Source organism: Malaya genurostris, chromosome 3 (genome assembly GCF_030247185.1).
Source record: "Malaya genurostris strain Urasoe2022 chromosome 3, Malgen_1.1, whole genome shotgun sequence".
NCBI lineage: Eukaryota > Metazoa > Arthropoda > Insecta > Diptera > Culicidae > Malaya > Malaya genurostris.
Genome location: NC_080572.1, coordinates 154,538,501 through 154,554,231, shown reverse-complemented (window position 1 = coordinate 154,554,231; position 15,731 = coordinate 154,538,501). Strand labels below are relative to the sequence as shown.

Here is a 15,731-nt window from a genome sequence, read left to right as displayed (position 1 = left end):
TTAGTGAAGACATCCGTAACTACAAGCAAACAGGTGTTTCTAGACTTTCCCGAAGATGGAAAAGGTCCTACATAATCAAGTGTTATTAACTGCCATAGATAATCGCAAAATTTCTTTTGAGAACCCATTGGAGGCGTTGAGTTGATGTTTAAACTTTTCGCTGTTTTGCAAGGCTTGCACTCTCGGCAGAAAGTTTTAGTTTCTTTTGCCATTCCTGGCCAAAAATACCTCTCCTTCAATTTGTTTAATGTTTTCTCATAACTCAAATGGGCTGATTCATGGGTACTTCGGACCAGTACTTCGCGCTCTGCTAGCGGCGGATAATATTTCCAACTGAATCGTTTATCCGTGGATACTTTAACAGTGTCGAGATGTTTGAATATTTTTTCTCCTGACACCATGAAATTTTTAATTTTTTCCGGGTTTTCTAATATTTTTGTTTTAAATTCATTATAATCCGGGTCCGTTACCTGGATCGATTCGATGCGAGACAGACAGTCCGCTAAAACGTTTTCTTTTCCCTTCCGATACTGAAGAATGAAATCGTACGATTGTAACTTCAACGCCCATCGTAACAAACGAGAATTAGCGTTGGCTGCTGAAATTGAGAACAGCCACGTGATGCTTTTCGCATCGGTAATCACCGTAAAGGTTGAGCCATCAATGTAGTGTCTGAAGTTCTCTACAGCTAAAAGCACTCCCAAACATTCTTTTTCAGTAGCTGGATATCTCCTTTGGGTGGTAGAGTTTTTTGCTAAAGTAGCCAATAATTTGTTTAACGTCTTCGCATTCCTGCACCAACCGCTAACAGAGAAGCATCCGTTTCTATAATGAATGGACGGGAATAATTCGGATTAGCCAACACGGGTGCGGAAGTCAGGGCAGATTTTAACTCGCAGAAAGCTTGCTCTGCCTCTTCTGACCATTTGAATCTCTTGTTTTTTTTTTAACAAGTCCGTGATTGGTGCCGTCAAAGGACTATAATTATTGACAAACTTTTGGTAAAAGCCCATTAAGCCCATCAATCTTCTTACATCGCGTATTGTTTTCGGTCTCGGATAGTTGAGAATCGGTTCGAGTTTTGCGCTATCTACAGACAGGCCATTCTCCGTCAACAGGTAACCTAAGTAGCGCACCTATTTCCTACAAAATCTGCTTTTTTCTACCGATATTGTTAATCCGGCCTTCTTGAGGCGTTTGGCCACTTCTTCCAATAATCGAAAATGTTCTTCCAAACATTCCGTGGCGATGACAATGTCATCTAAATAAACGAATACGTATGGTTCTAGGTCGAAGCCAATGGCTAGGTTCATCAACCTATTCATCGTGAAAGGTGCATTTTTCAAACCAAATGGTAACACCTTAAACCTAAAAAGGCCATTTGGTGTTCGAAAAGCAGTAAAATTACGTGAACTTTCCTTGAGTGGAATTTGGAAATATGCATCTTTGAGATCAATGATGCTGAAATATTTTGCTCGTTGTAAACGATGAAAAATTTCTGACATGTTACGCATCGGATATGCATCCTTTTTCGTAACAGAGTTTATCCGCCGAGAGTCGAGACATACTCGGATCTTGCCATTAGTTTTTTTAACTGGAACAAGAGGACTTGCAAATTCCGATGTGCATTCCTCAATGACGTCTAAACTTTTCCACCTTTCTAATTCTTGCTCGATTTTTTTCCAAATTGTCGGAGAATATCGATACATTGGCAAATCTCTCATCTTGTTACCCTCATTCAATTCAATCTCGTGTTCTATCAGTGAGGTGCGACCCAGATATTGTTCGCTCGTCCAATCGAAGTGCTGAAGCGCTTTCTTGAGCTTTAATTTTTCCTCCGAAGTCAGAGTATGCTCTGTTTCTACGGTCTCGATAGCATCTTCTATATTTGTAGGCAGATCTAATGTCGGTACGTCCAACGAGTCATCCTCCTCGAACTTGGCCTTCACAATGATCTGGTCATCGCTATTCGTGGGCTGTGTAACGAGTATCTTTATAAATTCACTGTCGCCCAGAACACCCTTCTCTTCGACTTTTATCATGTTCAACCCTAAGTTTTCTTGTACGGGTGGAGTCTTGAACAGCTGTAACTCTTCCATCCTATCGTCAGATAGAATCATGGGACGGATTTGAAACGCATGCCAGAAATCCATTCCTAATATGAGTGGTTTTTTTTATCTGCGGAACGATAAGCGTTGGAACTACTCTCGTTTGTTGACTAAGCGAGTACGGAATATTGGCATAGCCCAACATATTTTTATACTTGATTGAAACACTTGGAAACCATGTGATTCAATCACGTCCATTGAACTACTTACGCTCACTCCCGCTCCTGAGCCAAGGAGAGCGATTACTTCCTTTCCCAAAATTTTAACCTTTATGTGAGGACAAGCGGTTGGGTTGACCCGTATCTGCAAAATTTCATTTTTATTTTTATTAAAAAATTCGGTGGGAATCATTTGCAAAGGCGAGATGTTTTGATTCCCTTGTAAACATCTCGCTTCTAGTTTGTTGGGGACGATTTTTTTGAAGCAGAACCCTGGCTGAACGAAGGATGATTGCTCTCGCAAGTTCTAGTGGTTCTGCCGAGTTTTCCACAGGCATAACAGAACACTAGCTTTCTGGCTTTACAATCACGCCAGCTGTGTCCCGAATTCTGACAGTTCCAGCAAACTAACGTACCGGTAATCTGAAACTGGTTTTGCAAGTCTGGCTGTTTCTGCCATTCACGCTGAAAATTCCCTCTTCTTCTAACTAACTCAGGTCGATTATGTTGACGTACGAAGTTTGGTTTATTTCCAACCATTGCTATTGGAATCTCCTCATCTTCGGAATAATCTGTGCCAGATTCTTGAAGTTCAATATTTTGCACGTCGTGTCGCCCGGTTTGATAAGATTTGAAAAAACTTGAATCGTTCGCGTCGATCCTATGATTTAATTCAATTAAATGCTCGAGGTCGTACACATCCATTACGGACAATCTAGTGCAATAATGGGGCCGCATGTTTTTCCATACTAACTCAAAAAGAGTCTCCGACGAAAACGGTCGCTGAAGGCATTGATTAAGCTTTTCTACCTCTGTTACGTATGCGACAAAGGTTTCACCTCTTCTTTGCCTTGTTTCCCTAATTTGAGGCCTTATTCCCCCTGTCTCGATTAGGGTTTCCATATCGAAATCTAATTTCGTTTTCACATTTACTCCAGCGTGTAAAATTTTCTTCACGGGTGAACCACCAATCGTTAGCTTCTCCCTTCAGGCGGTGATGAATGTTTCTCAATAATTCGTGACTCGAAACATTCTCATGCCGCGCAAGTTTTTTTATTCGATTGAGAAAATCTTCTACTTGAATCGATCGATTATCTCCCGAAAAATTCAAGTCCCAGTTCTCTACTCTAGACCTTCGGTAGTGACCCCTGTCTCTGCTTGGGCTGCCACTAGAGACGGGTGAGTGGCGACGTTGCCTTCTGCCTCGAGGATCTACACTTCTACGACCTCTTTCCATGCAGCTTTGTCTAATGTCTTCACTAAGTTCACTTTCTGAGCCACTTCTCATTCGAGAATGCCGTATTCTTAAATTCCTCCAGTCTCTTTCCAAACTATCTTCACTGCTTGTTTCTTGTCTGACTTTGTGTTTCCTTTCTAATCTTTCTTTTCGTGAGTTTCATCGTCGCGTATTGTGTTCGTCACGCGTTTCTTTTTTTCCACCACGGTATTTTTGTATCAAGGGGAACGTGCCATTTGAGCCAATTTGTTCTGATTCCTGATTCTGATTGTTCTCTGTATTATTCATTATTTCCTGGCCGTGTTCCCTCAAAATCTGCTCAAGTTTTTCGCAAAATTTTTCTTTGAGTGTCTTTTGCTTCTCGTCCGTAACTTTCGCGGTAGCTGCACGGATCCAATAATGCCGAAGTCTTGAAATTAATGTCCGATCAAATTTTTCCCCCAAGGCAATCACAATTTCCTTCGCATTTTTTTGTCGAATTCATCAACTAAAAAATGTTTCCCCTCATATCGTATCATATTTCTCTTATCTTCCTTGAATAACCTTCTAAGGAATCTTTACTTATCATCAAAAGATTCCCTGCGATCTACTGTTTCATTCCGTAGACGCAACTCAAAATCTACCTCGCTCTCTGTAAGGTGATCTGCAGTAGGCAAAATGTAGTTTTGAGGCATTTTTTCCCAAATTCCTAAAATGTTCAAAAAATCTAAACAAAACGAACAATTTAATCCTAATATGTACGATGAATTATTGTGAATTTACTTCCCAAAATAAATTCCGAAAATGTACTCAAAACCCCAATAAAGTGAACCTTAACCAAAAGAAGAAAAAAACGAATAATATAAAAAAGAAAAAAAAAACGAAATTCTGCTTGCACCAAATAAGTAAATCTTATCTATGTAATCTAATATATACAGGAAAGGAAAAAAAATTATAAATGATAATAAATATGTATAAAAAAACTGTCTTGTGTAAAGACCAAGCTTATAATTTAAAGGACAACTAACTGAAAACTTTTTTACGTTGGGCGCCAAATGTAACCGTCGCCATAATCACCTGAATTAAGTTTTGGAAAACTGGTAGCTTTTGCGCCACTCTCGCGAAGCGCGAGGCTACCAGTCGCGTTATTGCCCGACTATTTTTGAGATTTACTCAGGGGACCTTTTGGCGGTTACTCCTATCGCAAAACGAACTAAAATCGCCAATCCCGACAATATACAAAATGGTTGCACTCCGTCGATTTAAAGCGAACGCCGAAAAAACGAACAGCTGACTAAGTGAACTTTCTCTAAAAGGCTACTTAAACGGAAAAGGAATTAAAAAACGGAAATTCAATAATAGTCGCTGTATTCCACTTGCATTTCGTTCGTATTGGACAATAGTTTGTAAGGTTTTAACTCATACGGTCTGTTAACATGGACGTGAAAACGATTTACCTGCGCAGGTTTTGGAGAACTGATGATGTAGATAGAGCCGATTTCCACGCCAGCAAGATGCCGCCTATGTTGTTTCAACACAAATGAAATGGCGCCAAACTGTTGAGTTGTAGGAGACGACGAACCCCGGCGTGTGCGCTTGGCCGATTCTATAGGTGCAGAGGGTGGTACGGCTGGGTTTTTGCTGAAGTCAACATGAGCTATGCCCTTAGCACAAGCCAACGTGCCCTAGGCGCCATCCGCGTACTAAGATTCCGCAACAGGCCGCCGTAGGACGAAATGAAACTTGTGCCTCGAAACACAAACAGCGTCTTAGCGCCGACTCTCGGACTCACGGATGGCTCCCTTGAGTCACCACGCGTCTTCGACAAAGTACCACTCACCTCCGTTTAACTACCCCTAAGGGCGGGCCCCTGTGCACACACGCTCTCTCCAGCTGTCGAGGCCGGAAAACGTAAACCCGTACAAAAGCGCCCGAAGATCGAGCGCTGCTGTCCAAAACGAACGCAAATAGAACTTATTTAATTGACATAATCTCTACATAAATTTACCTTTGTACAATAATTTAAAAAAACGCACGAACAGAATCGTGCTCGAGGTTTTTATTTTATCCTCGTTCGGATCTATGAAATTCAAAAATGAAAATAATTTAAAACCTTTTCCTACACTACACTACACTCGCTATTATTCCTCACCTCTAAAAGAAAAAAAAAGGTTTTTGTAAATTATTGAACTAAAGGAAGAAGAGGAGTTCCAATCGCTACCATACTCAGCTGAGCGCACAAAATGCATTCAATACTAAATAAAAATTAAATTTACAATAATCAGTCAAAATTTTTTTAAATAACAATTTATTGAATTTAAAATAAATCCAATTGAATCTACACACAGTCGCACGAAAGCCTGATTTTAGAAACGAAACTAATTTGCTGTAAAAATGTATTTGATTCCAAGTGAAATGAAATTCAGGTGAAAATGAAATATATTTGAATTCAAAGCACAATATATTTGAATTTCATGTTTCTTCTCTTTATTTCTAATAATAATTTCTTTTATAATTATATATATATATATATATATATATATATATATATATATATATATATATATATATATATATATATATATATATATATATATATATATATATATATATATATATATATATATATATATATATATATATATATATATATACATATATATATATATATATATATATATATATATATATATATATATATATATATATATATATATATATATATATATATATATATATATATATGATTATATAGTATAATGCTGGCAAACTATCGTTTATTCAGAATAGGGCATTCAACATGGTTTGATATCATTTTTCAAATACCTGGAAATAACAAATAAAGTATCCAAAATAAATAGTACTCGATCGCTATACATTCTAGTACTCGAGAAATCAACATTACACTGGTTTCTGTTTTAAAAAATGTTGGTCCGAAAAAACTTAACCTTACCTAATTTCACACATTTCTAAAGATTTTCCATGTTTAATCGTAGAAAGAATCCTCCTTTTCTTAGTTCCCTTTTTCATTGGCAGGTGCAGCGCCCTTAGCAAATTTTCCTTTGAATTTGCTAGTATTTTAGAAAAAAATAGGAAATTGTGATGGAAACTCTCATATCAGCGTAGCCGCAACCTTCAGGTATAAACTTTGTTATAGAAGCGTGCACATTTTCGAGCATTAGTCATCGCAACGATGTTTAAGAAACTTTGTTATAAAACCATAGACAGTTCCGAGCATTAGTCAGCGCAGCAATGTTGTAAAAACAAAGCTATTATTTTCACGGACACTAGTCACTGCCTCTGGCCTAGCGACAGTGGGCTCGACTTTCGGTAGAACTTCGGGAGAAAGTCGGATGAACTTTCTACTTGAAATCACAAGCTATATATATATATATATATATATATATATATATATATATATATATATATATATATATATATATATATATATATATATATATATATATATATATATATATATATATATATATATATATATATATATATATATATATATATATATATATATATATATATATATATATATATATATATATATATATATATATATATATATATATATATATATATATATATATATATATATATATATACATATATATATATATATATATATATATATATATATATATATATATATATATATATATATATATATATATATGATTATATAGTATAATGCTGGCAAACTATCGTTTATTCAGAATAGGGCATTCAACATGGTTTGATATCATTTTTCAAATACCTGGAAATAACAAATAAAGTATCCAAAATAAATAGTACTCGATCGCTATACATTCTAGTACTCGAGAAATCAACATTACACTGGTTTCTGTTTTAAAAAATGTTGGTCCGAAAAAACTTAACCTTACCTAATTTCACACATTTCTAAAGATTTTCCATGTTTAATCGTAGAAAGAATCCTCCTTTTCTTAGTTCCCTTTTTCATTGGCAGGTGCAGCGCCCTTAGCAAATTTTCCTTTGAATTTGCTAGTATTTTAGAAAAAAATAGGAAATTGTGATGGAAACTCTCATATCAGCGTAGCCGCAACCTTCAGGTATAAACTTTGTTATAGAAGCGTGCACATTTTCGAGCATTAGTCATCGCAACGATGTTTAAGAAACTTTGTTATAAAACCATAGACAGTTCCGAGCATTAGTCAGCGCAGCAATGTTGTAAAAACAAAGCTATTATTTTCACGGACACTAGTCACTGCCTCTGGCCTAGCGACAGTGGGCTCGACTTTCGGTAGAACTTCGGGAGAAAGTCGGATGAACTTTCTACTTGAAATCACAAGCTCGGCTTGTACTAAAATCTTCGGGCTTCACCCGAAAGTAAATGTTAGGAGCTTAAAAACCCATAGTTGGGAAGAGTTGGGAGTCAGTTCAATTTTAACGAGTGCGCGGTAAATAGCCGTTGGTCTCGGGCGTCGGCCCGTAGACAAATTAGCAGTTAGGTCAGTTCAGTCTCAGAGTGCGCGGAAGATATTCGTTAGTCTCGAGCGTCGGCCCGTAGACAAGTTAATTCAGTTTTACTAGGCGCTAGTCTCGGGAGTCGACCCGTAGACAAATTAAGTAGTTTTGCTTCGAGTATTCGGGTTAGTTCAGTCTCAGAGTGCGCGGAAAATATTCGTTAGTCTCGGGCGTCGGCCCGTAGACAAGTTAGTTCTGTTTTCATGAATTAAGTAGTCGTTTCGCGTAGTCAGTTAGTTAGTCGGCCCGTGGACAAATTAAGTAGTTTTGCTTCAAGAGTTAGTGGCTAGTTCGGAGTACAATACAGTATCCATAGGAACATGTGTGCATTGTGAGGCTTGAGTATCAAGTGACCTCAAAATCAAGTAAGAAATATTGTTTATAATGGGATATAATAGATTTCGGAAGGCACCTAAAGAATTGAGTGAAAGATTGCTGTAATGAGTGAAGATTTAATAGTTTCATGTGCAGGTTTGATATTCACATGCAAAAGAAAAATAGTTAGACACAACCATTGTTCATGTTAGGGTAGTGTTGATAATATACGACAACAAAAGTATGTGTTGAAGAATAACTTCTTTTATTAATGTAAACAAGTAAATGTGGAGGCATATATCCGACAAGTTCACCATGAAGTGTTGTGAATAGTTGAAACTCAGAAAAGGTGAATTACGTGATATTAATCTCAAATACATGGATGAATCAATACAATGACATAAAAGAGAAACCGAATTGGAGAGTGTTACTCCATATAGAACTGAAAGAAACATCCTCTTCGTTATTCCTCTCCCGCCACCGCTCGGCCGGGAGCTTGCAAGTGGTGACAGCGGTGCTGGCCGAAAGGGGCAAGGATACGCCAGGACTAAGGAATAGGAATTCGGAATTAAGGATGTTGGGCGAAGCTGTATTAGTATGCGTTTATTTTTTTAGGGGAAAATAGATGTTGAAAAGCGCAACATCTGAAAAGGGTGTACTAATAAAATGAAATATTTAATGATAATATATTATGAGCTGTAAGTCTGGGATTTACTTTTGCATTATTATTTTTTTATTCTATGTATCTATTCAGTAAACCTTTGCAACACAATCCATATAGTTTACCAGCATTATACTATATAATCAACCTGTGCGTGAGTGCCAAAATTATAACTTTTGGTTTGAGTTGCGACTACTAAAATTCATAAACTGAATTTTGAGAGCAAGGAACTCAAATTTTGAGTTGAACTTACTCAAATATTGAACAAAATATTTTGTCGTGAATACGACTTACTTTACTATGGGGCGCCTTTTAAAAATTAGCCATATGGAAGAATGGGCAGAACTTAATCGTGAATATCTCGACTTGTATTAATGGCAGCAACCTAATTCTTTCACTATTTCATCAAAAATATGATCAGGAATTTAGGATAATATTTTGAACAGTGAGATAACCACAAATAAATCAAAAATTAGGTTTTCTGAAAATTTTAATACAACGCGGAAAACTCTTTACATTTGTTTGGGTTTTTCGCGCAAGGACGACGATTTTGAGGTAGTCAGGCACATATCTTCATACAATCGATCAACAATCCATTCGAATTCGAAAGTGTAAAGAAATCTTGTCAGTTTTATTCGTATTCACGACATCCAGTTATGTCTCTGACATTACACACCCGTACTTTTTTTCTTATTTTGAGTAAAAATTACTCAAGTTTTGACAATTTCGTCCCTTAACTCAAAAATGAGTAGATAGGTGGTAAGTTTAGAGTACGTGCACTTTTAATGAATTTGAGTGATGTGTCACTCAATTTTGAGTTATGTTCAATGAGGGTGTAGTAACTGTGATTGGTACATTGTCGCAAAGCTGATTTACCGGTAGCGACACCTGCCAATGAAAAAGGGAACTAAGAAAAGGAGGATTCTTTCTACGATTAAACATGGAAAATCTTTAGAAATGTGTGAAATTAGGTAAGGTTAAGTTTTTTCGGACCAACATTTTTTAAAACAGAAACCAGTGTAATGTAGATTTCTCGAGTACTAGAATGTATAGCGATCGAGTACTATTTATTTTGGATACTTTATTTGTTATTTCCAGGCATTTGAAAAATGATATCAAACCATGTTTAATGCCCTATTCTGAATAAACGATAGATTTCGCACAATGAACTAAGATCAACATTACCACCTCAGAGTAAAAACTTTTTTTTTTTCAACTTCTACTATGATTTTTCAAATGAATTTGCCCGTTTTCATAAGGAATCGTTGAAAAGGTGACGTAATTAGAAATTTTCCTACCGATTTGACAGCTCTTCCCACATTATCAGATCCGAATGGATTCCGAATCAATTCCGAATCGGCGAGAAATTTTCATTCGGAATTTCATGTGGAAATCATAATGGATTCCGAATCAATTCCAACTCCAGTGCAACAACCGATTCCGAATGAACCGGTTCGCCTACAACCGGTTGATTCGGAAATCATTCGGAATTGAGTGAGAAGATGCGGACTGAATTGTCAATTCGTCTTCTTCTTCTTCTTTCCTGATTTTGCACGTTTTCGTGCTGATTTTCAGTTTGTTTTTAAACGAAAACATTATATAACTGAATATACAAGTTTAAATCTTCATATTTTCGGATATACAGAACTAGTAAATAACTAGTTCTTCTTAGAATTCCAACACAAACTGTTGAAATTCGCTGGAAATTAACAAAACGGCCTACCTTAGTCAGCATCATCCATTCCTCTAGCTGGAGTGTAATGAAATGGCTTAAGTCGCCTAAATTTTACACTAACACATTCATAAAATGAGCGAATATTCCATGACAATCATAATGTCACTGTCAATCAGGTTGATCGAGCAGCCAACTCAGGCGAAAATTCTAGCACTAAACCGATCGAGCACTGAAAAATCATGCAGTCGAGTAAGAATTCATTACGCATTCCGTCATTTCGATAATGTGGGTTCCGTCATTTCGATAATGTGGGTTGCTGAAAGAATCATCTTTAAACAAGCAGCGCCTCTACACTTCAGTTTTGCGACAATATGCCAATACATCTGTTCCATTCTACGAGTAAACAAGAGTCTCACATGCGACATCTACCATTTGAAAGCGGTTACGCGAAACTCGGCTTGGTTCCTATATATAAAAGGGGAATATATTACGATAGGCCCTTATTTATTTATTTACAATCTATCAACTGACGCAATTTGGCCCTAATGATAATTCCTAATATTCAGAAAATTTATACGTATTCTGCTTCATGGCACATTAAAATCATACCCAGAAGATACACAGTTGAACGATTTCTGCAAACCAATAACAGAACCGTTCGCGCCGTAGTTGGTGAGTCGTATAAGAAGCAGGGCTTGTATTGTGAATTCTCAAATGACCGAAGCAACAACAAAAACCCCGTTGTGAACACATTGCTTGACATAACTAGAGAGAAGCTCGATGCGTGAGAGTATATGCTACTAAGCAGACCAGTTCCCTTGCTAAGTAAATTGCCTGTGTTCTTAGTCTCAGTTAGAGATGGGCAATTCGCTCCTGAGCTGTTCCAGTGAATCGAATCATTGAAGTGAGCTGACAGCTTACAGCTCTTTTCAAAAGAACCGCAGCTCACTAGCTCACTCATTTGTTACCCTGTTCACTGCATTATGACGAAGGGAACACGCTACGAGCTGATAGGATCTTCGGCTCTTTAAGAGATTCAGTTTAGTCGACATCAATTAAAGATAAGGTGATTCGCATTGCATTCATTGCATCATTAGAAATCAATGATTCAATTTCGATCATACATATGAAAGAAAACCGGTGCATGAAAAAAAAGGCGCACAAAATGAACCTCAAGTTCACACTAAAAGAGCTGATGAGCTGATACATAGAATCGATTCACTTTGGTGAGCTGATCGGTTCGAAGCTGTTCATTAAAATGAGCTGTTTTGCACAGCCCGGTGGCAAGGATAGGGCGCTCCAGCAAGTGCTATCGTAGCCAACATCTGGGGCATTTGGTGGGCAATCAGAACGCTCAGAGTATGGTAAACAAACATTCGAGCATTTCAATTCGAGTAAAATCTTAATTTCCTTATCGTAGTGATGATATTCGGATCGATAATTTGCGGGGAAGTGCTTTAAAGGGTACTGAATAAACAAGTAGTTTGTAATATCCAATTTCTTGTCAGCCATTCTTCTTCATTGTTTTGGTTTTTGCAGAATGATGCTGGCCACAGTTTCATGACGTCATAGCAGAGGGCTGGTTTTGCACGCCTCTAGTCTCAGTAACCAAATGAACTGAAAATTAGGTTTTGCACGATGACGACACAAATGAACTGCCGATGAATCAAGTTCATCTTTGACAGTTGCCGTGTACTTGTTTTGTTTTGTGACTGCAAGTTAAAAATTGAAAAATGACGAAAAAGTACCGGTTAAAAACGTATTCCAAAGTGAAAAGAACTAAAAAGATTGCCCTGTATGTGTTTCCAGCATCAAGGAGCGATATATTAATGAATCTGTTGAGTGTGAGGCGACTTGCAATTTTTACATTCGAACGATGAACCTCTGATGAACTTTTAAACTGTAAACAAGTACACGTCGACTGTCAAAAAAAGTTCATTTTGTGAGGTTATGACATGTTCGGTTTTTTATCGTGACGACACAAATGAACAAGTATTCATCCTTGACAGTTCAGCGGTACTGTTTACAAACAAGCTTAAACAAAAATCTAAGAGCACATCTAAAACAATCATCTTTACACTTTGCAACTAGTCTTTTTTATTTAATAAATATCAAAAACAAAACGTATTCAATCGTGAAAAAATGTTTTAAAACTTTTTTTAGGTGATACGGACCGTAAATGATCTGATCCAATTTGTCAACAAACAAACAAAAGAAATTTCTGTTTACAAACAGTACTGCTGAACTGTCAAAATGTGTTCATCCGATTGAGGTTAGCAGTGACGGTAAAAAACCTAATTAGGTTTTGCACGAACATGACATAACCTCACAAAAATGAACAAAATGAATTAATTTTGACAGCTATCAGTGGTTTGTTTACAGTGGATAAGTTCATCGGAAGTTCATCGTTTTATTTCGAATTTTGCACGCTGCCTTACATGAAACGAAGGATCATCAAATTTAGCGATATGGATGCAGTTGAAAGCAAGTAAAATCACAAACTATCCGCATACGCACACGGATTGTTTCCCGCTGACAGAGCGAACGGAAACCTGCACTCAGTCTGAGGGCTTCAATCCACTTCTCTCTCCTTTTTTCATTTAACCTATTCATAAAGAAATTTCAGCTTGGTAGTGGAAACGCAAACAGAGCAATTTTTTTAGTCCCTTTTGCCGAGGAACAAGATTTCAACAAACACTTTTTGATCATTTCCGAACTTTGAATCTTCATCTGAAAATCGAAACAAACCACTGATAGCTGTCAAAAGGTGAACTTGATTCATCGGCAGTTCATTGGTAGTTCATTCGAGTGGTCATCGTGCAAAACCTAATTTTCACGAGAATGAAGAACTTTGTTTCACGTCGTGCTACAAGACGCAAAGCAAGGTCATACAGGCAATGTTTTCGGTGTTGTTTCAGTGTAGGTTTACAGAAATCATTTTTAAACATAACGTTTGTACTCCATGACCAAATTTGATCACAATTCAAAAATATTTCAAACATTGTATAGCACAGATTTTGCATTTGAGCCCGTTTTTAAAACGATCAATTTATTTCTTGGGAGTTAACATTGTGTATATATCGTAGAAACACAAAAATCAATGTTTTTTCAATTAATGTTCATCGAAACTGAATGTTATGAATCTAGTTTTCTCATAGGCATCTTCAATATGAGAACCATTCATCAAATGCTAACCTCATGAAGCATATTCATCAGCTGGGGCACATCTTTATGAACTAATGAGCGAACGAAACAGCCTCCTTGCTTGGGTTGCGCAGTGAATTCTACCTAACATACGATTGTGTTGTTGGGTTGCGCAGTGAATTCTACCTAACACAGAGGGTGTAACTCTATTGATAATATTCGTTGCTTCAATTTGCAAGCCCTGATAAGAAAACGAACAAAAGTACTTTTATAAAGATCTATAGGTCGCACATTAATATTAACTCCGTTGAGCAAAACAGAACGTCAATCCTACCGTTAAAGTTAATGTTCCGTCGAACTTGAATTGTGTCGAGCCGATAAATAACCCGCGACTTTCATAACTTGATAGCTGGTGAGAATCGTTCCATGGCAATAGTGTTGTATTGCCTCGATTCTAGAATAATATTCGAGAGTTGAACGAACAAGCGAACAGTAAAGGCATTTTAGACAGTGTAAGTCTATAAAGTTCTTAGTCATCCTCACTTAGAATGCTAAACTACGGGAAGCTTTAGCTACAATGTAACTGATGTGTTGCTTGAATGTAAAATGTGCATCGAGATGGACGCCAAGATCCTTAACGCTAGTCGATCTTCCATCCATCCAAAAAGTATTCGAAATGCAAAGGCACCTTTTTCTTTGTGAACGTACTGGCTAAGCACTTGTCGAGATTTACTATCATACGGTTCACTTCACAACACACTACGAAGATTCAAAATTGCCACTGGAGAAAGGATGCGTCTTTTAAGTAGCGGATGATGTGGTAGATCTTGACATTATCAGAAAACGATAAGCGAAAAACTTCCATAGCAAAATTCTAGTACAGTAAAAATATCAGCGGTTCCAGATGACTTGCTTGTGGTAATCCATATGATGCGAGAATCTTCGAAAGAATGATCGTTGGAAAACGGAGGAACGATTTGTATAAACTGTTACTTCAACAAACAAACTTAGAAAATCAAACAACTGGCTCAAAATTAAAAAAAAACAAATGCGTTACAATAAATCACTTGTTTCAAAATGTCGATTCAAATTTGTTGCACAATGCCGCTATATAATATCGACCCACTGCTTAAGTTAGTGTTGCAACATTTACACAATAATTTGTATGAACCACAATCGTCATGATATAGAATCACAAAAACAATAACGATAATATTACGTTAAAGCATTCTTATATCAACTTAATTTCCTCTCATAGAGATCCCAATGTTTATTTTTTTCTTACATGAATTAACTTACCCTAATTTTAAGTTGTATACAGCAAACTTTTTAACCCTAAATTATACATCATTCTTGCTTAGTTTGTAGTGAATACAACACTCAATATTATAAACGTTGTACTATATATTCTACGATTTATATTGAACCGTGTTTTAGATTTAGGATTTATACCATCAACTTGATTTATAATTCAAGTCAGATCAAATTTAAGATTAAACGTAAACATTTCAAAAGGGCCTATAAGCAATTGACTGACAGGGATGCCAGGTCATTTTTTCAACAATCTGTGATCAAGCCAACCCACTTGTACGCGGCGGGCAGATTTCCCACCAGACGGCTGGCTATGTCTGACAGGCATTTTTGCCGTAATTCTGCCAGAATTCCGGCAAAAGTCTGGCAACAATGCAACAACCGTTTCCGGCAGATAATTTCGCCTAGAGGTTGTTAACGGTTCTGTTTCTGTCGGATTCTTGCCATAAAAGACTGGCAGAACCGTTTTGAATCGGTTCTACATTTAAGCGTCTTGGATTTATTTTTTCAATAAAAAGTACTTATGAAAGGCAATAAGTTATAGCCCTGCATATATACTAATTATGGAAAATGTTATTGCCAATAACATTGCTTCTCACTACCAAACATACCCATATTTCGATCAAATTCATAAGATTCGTGTTTTGTA

At 36.8% G+C, this 15,731-nt stretch overlaps 1 protein-coding gene across 4 annotated transcripts in view; it reads right to left on the bottom strand.

Annotated features, from left to right (window-relative positions):
• The window catches only part of LOC131438575 (tyrosine-protein phosphatase non-receptor type 7), a 137,202-nt gene extending 121,932 nt beyond the window's left edge, over nucleotides 1-15,270 (bottom strand). For 3 of the 4 annotated variants that reach the window (XM_058608678.1, XM_058608677.1, XM_058608679.1), the window contains exon 1: nucleotides 15,071-15,270. The gene's annotated coding sequence lies outside the window, so the exon portion shown is untranslated. The remainder of the gene's footprint in view (nucleotides 1-15,070) is intronic. The other variant, XM_058608680.1, reaches the window with a different exon arrangement.
• Between the last annotated feature and the right edge of the window lie 461 nt (nucleotides 15,271-15,731).